The sequence below is a fragment of the Chrysochloris asiatica genome, unplaced genomic scaffold (genome assembly GCF_000296735.1).
Source record: "Chrysochloris asiatica unplaced genomic scaffold, ChrAsi1.0 scaffold00105, whole genome shotgun sequence".
NCBI lineage: Eukaryota > Metazoa > Chordata > Mammalia > Afrosoricida > Chrysochloridae > Chrysochloris > Chrysochloris asiatica.
The window spans coordinates 4,397,971-4,402,338 of NW_006408623.1; the positions used below are offsets into that span (position 1 = coordinate 4,397,971).

The 4,368-nt window shown below is 48.8% G+C and overlaps 1 protein-coding gene across 1 annotated transcript in view; it reads left to right on the top strand.

Moving 5' to 3' along the window:
* Positions 1-4,368, top strand: part of DOCK1 (dedicator of cytokinesis 1) — a 576,252-nt gene that overhangs the window by 733 nt on the left and 571,151 nt on the right. The window lies entirely within an intron of this gene.

The window sequence follows — 4,368 nt, forward strand, 5'->3', positions numbered from 1 at the left end:
AGTGTGTTCCTGACCCTCCATGGGGATGGGATGAGTGTGTTCCTGACCCTCCATGGGGATGGGATGAGTGTGTTCCTGACCCTCCATGGGGATGGACTGAGTGTGTTCCTGACCCTCTGTAGGGAAGGACTGAGTGTGTTCCTGACTGTCCGTGGGGTCTCAGAACTGCCGTCTCAGTCTGGAAGATGTTACAGTCCTGACTCAGGCCCCCTACCTGGGGACATCCGGCAGGACTGTTGCCGATGAGTGAGCAGGTGCTGCCTGGGTGGGGGTGAGCGGGAGGGAGTTTTCCAGTAGGGCTGGGCTGAGGCCTGGGGTAGAGAAGAGAGCTGGGGACCCATCAGAGGTTTGCTGGTGTTAAGTCTGGGGGCCAGGGCACAGTGAACAGACTGCGTGTGAGTCCTGAGAAGGCGTGGTCAGAAGACCCCTCAGAACCAGGGCACTCCCCTAGCATGACGCCCAGTAGTGTTTCCAAGGCTGTCATCTTTACAGGAGCAGGCGGCCACATTTTTGTCCTCTGGTGGGTTTAAACTGCTGACCTATTGCTAAGCAGGCCAGTGCTTAACCAGTGGGCCACTACAGCTGGTCTCAGTGGCTGGCAGAGCCTCCCTCAAGCTTGCCTGCTCCTTTTCCAGTGCTGAGAGGTATCCCCCTCTCTTGACTCTCATTTCCTCTTGGTCCCCAACTTCACTTTCCCTTGGTGTGATTGTAGAAGCGTGGTTTCGCCCGAGGTTTGTCATGCTTCCTCCTGGTCAGGGATTTCCCCACATGGTTTGTGTGAATGGGCTAACGGTGCGTAGGTCTGAAACTCAACCTCAGTGAACAATCACCCAACTGACCAGAGGTGGGCCAGAGCCAGTGGGTGGGTGAGGGTGTACCTGTTTGGGACCTCCTCTCACCCCCACCCTCTCTCACCCCAGGGTGTCAGTTGTTCGGACTCATAGTGGCCCTGTTTCGGGTTCCTGAGGCTATAAATCTTGACAGGAGCAGAAAGACTCCTATCTCAGAGCAGCTGGTGGGCTCAAACCACCAACTTTATGGTTAGCAGTCCACTATTTATTCTGTAGTGTGTTGTTAAGTGCTGTGGAGTTGAATCTAGTTCATTTCAACCCTGTATAGGGTTTCCAAGGAGCGCTGGTGAGTTCCAACCAATGACCTTGTAGACCTTGTGGTCCAGTACGTTATCCCACAGTGCCATACACCAGAACTCCACAGTGAGTCAGTTGTTGTTGTTGTTAAGTGCTGTCGAGTCGGTTCCAACACATAGCAATCCTGTGTAGGGTTTCTGAGGAGTGACAGGTGAGCTTGAACCGCCGACTTTGCAGTGCTGCGCATTAACACAGTGTCACGCCAAGACTCCATCGTCCCTGTCTTATCTCAGAGGTTGGAAGTCAGAGCAGGGTGACGTGAGCAGGTGGCCTTGAATGCCCTCTCTTCACCATCACTGTAAATTCATGCCAACAAGAGAATGTGGGAGTTTGACGGGTACAGGAGGGATCTAGAGGGGAAACATGACCCATGATATTTCACCAGAAAAGGACTTTGTGGCAAGGTTTGCTTGTGATGGTCCTGGTGTGATACTAGATGGTGTTTCGTGTGATTTGTTTTGATGTCTCTACACCTGTATTTTTGAGAGCTATTGAAGAGGTGATAGTGGGAAAGAAGTCAGGGAGTGAGAACCCTGTCGGTGAGGGCTGTACAAGGTGGAGTCGTGGTCAGGACGTAGCCCCCAGACCTGATTTCTCCCATTTGTTACAGCCGTGACTTTGAGCAGGAAACATAACATCTCTCTTTCTCAGTCCCTTCACCTGTGAAATGGGGATGATAATAGAGTGCCCTCTTGTAAGGTTGTCTATAAGGAGCTCTGGTGGTGGCATGGTTATGCACTGGGCTGCCAACCTCAAGGTCAGCAGTTGGAAACTACCAGCCATTCCTTGGGGGGAAAATGAGGTTTTCTACTCCCATTAAGATTTACAGTCTCAAGAGGGAGTTTTATTTCAGAGTATGTGGGGTAAGGTAGAACCCCCACTGAATAGTTTCCATCCTGTCTAGATGGGTCTGGTGAAAGGAGATGGGGATAAGATTTTTATGATTCGATAGTGAGTATTTTTTTTATCATGATGACTTGCGACTGTCACACTGTAAAGGTAGAGGTTTTGTAACATAAAGTGGGGAGTATTTAATCTTACATTCCAGCAACAGAGGACCCTAGGACCATCAAGGGAGAAAGCATGAGCGAAATGTGGGCCCCTATCCAGAGAAGCAGCAACACCAGAGATGGAAGCAGGGGTGGAGACATGGAGAGAGAGAGAGCAGCTGAGGACTCTAGACTCATGGAAAGAGAAAGGCTGTGTGCTGGTGGCCAGGAGGCAGGCTTACAGAATGTGCCCTTTGGTTGTTTAAATGATTATATATTCCTGAGTGTTTTCCTGTACAAAAAACTAGAGGAAATAGAAGAAAATACTGCTGAATGATGATGCACCGAGGGGATTGTAATCATTGCAATGAAATGAAATACGATAGGATGAGTATAAAACCGATGTTCTCCCATGTAAACTATCACTCAGTTCACAATAAAAACTTATGTATATATAACAATTTTCTTGGACCTTTTAAATTAATTTTATTAAATTATTAATTTAAATTTGGTTTCTGCAAGTCTGAAATGTATGCACAGGTCCAAGTACCTTTCGGGGATGGGGGAGGAAAGATTACAGCCTCAGAAACCCTATACAGGGTCACTATGAGTTGGAACCAACTCCACCGCACACCACCACCAAGGAGCTCTGGTGGCGTAGTGGCTTAGGCATCGGACTGCTGACACCCCAAGGTCAGCAGTTTAAATACAGCAGCTTGTCCATGGAAGAATGATGAGGCTTTGTGTTCCCGTTAAGATCCATAGTGTTAGAAATCCTATACAGGGTCGCTGTGAGTCAGAACCCACTCAATGGCACACAGCAACAACTGCAGTCCTTCAGGGACCCCTCCGGCAGCTGCTTCCTCAGTCAGGACTTCACAGCTCTCATTAAAGTTGTTGCTAATTGCATCATTATTTGGAGATCTTGTGGCTCAGTGGTTAAGCGCTTGGCTGCTAACCAAAACATTGGTGGCTCGAACCTGCCTGCTACTCCTTGGGAGGAAGGTGTGTCCACCTGCTTCCATAAGGTCAGTATCCTTGGAAACCCTACAGGGCAGTTCTACTTGGTCACTTTCAAGTTGAAATCAACTTGACAACCATGGAATTATGGGGTGGTGGCACAAGTAGTTCATGTGTTCGATTGTGAGCCAAATGGTTGGAGGTTCAAGTCTAGTGAGGGGCACCTGAGAAAAAAGACCTGACATTCTCCTTCTGAGAAGACACCCAGCTACTGAAACTCTTAAGGAGCACAGTTCTACTTTGATGCACAGGGAGCCTCTGCAAGTCAGAATTGTTGCTGATCGTTTTGGTTTCCAAAGAGAGTTCTAGAAAACTTACCTGTATGTTGTGCCTCACTGGAATTGTTGGAGACTGTGAGCTCTTTAGGGTGTTGGGATCCAGTCTTGTCAACGGCTCTCTGGCCCCCATTTAGGCCACAGGAATTGTTGAAGATTTTGAGGTCTTTTGGGTATCAGAATTTGGTTTCGTCAGTGGCCCCCCTTTAGGCCGTAGGGATTGTTGGGGATTGTGAGCTCTTTGGTGTATTGGAGTCCGGTCTCGTTAATGGCCATCCGACCCTTGGTGATTGTCCAGAGTTTAGGGTGGTAAGTATACTGTGGAGCTGGGCTGACCTTAGGGGTCTCAGCAGCCGTCATGTGCAGAGTGATGTAGCCTGGGATTGAGATGGAAGGGCGTTTCCTGTGGACTGGGGCTCCATTCATGGCATGAATGGAACTGCCCTTTCATCATTTCTCAAGGGCTTTCTGGAGACTTTGACACTGCCTGAATTGTCACAGGTCCTTTGAAGCAAAGGGCAGTGGCTGTGGAGAGAGGGAACTCTGCAGCCTTTGGTGAGCAGGCAGTAGCATAGTTACTCTTTGTTTGAGAAGGCAGAGAGGGCCAGGTCTCAGAAGCCAGTGTACCCACCTTCCTCCTGTTATTTTCCTCAGTCTTTCTGTGCAGAAATGGGAACACCCTTTATAGAGCCGATGTGGGACTCAGTGAGGAAATGCATGAAGTGTTTAGTGCAGTGCCTGGTCTCCCTAAGTGTGGAATGAAGGTTAACTATGATTTTTGTTACGATGACAGGAGTAAAAATGGTGGCAGTAGTGATGATGGTAGTGGTAGTGTTGTAGGTGGTGATGGTGGTAATGATGATGGTAGTGGTGGCAGTGTTGTTGTAGGTGACGATGGGGATCACAGTGTTACAGATGATCATGGTGATGGTGGTA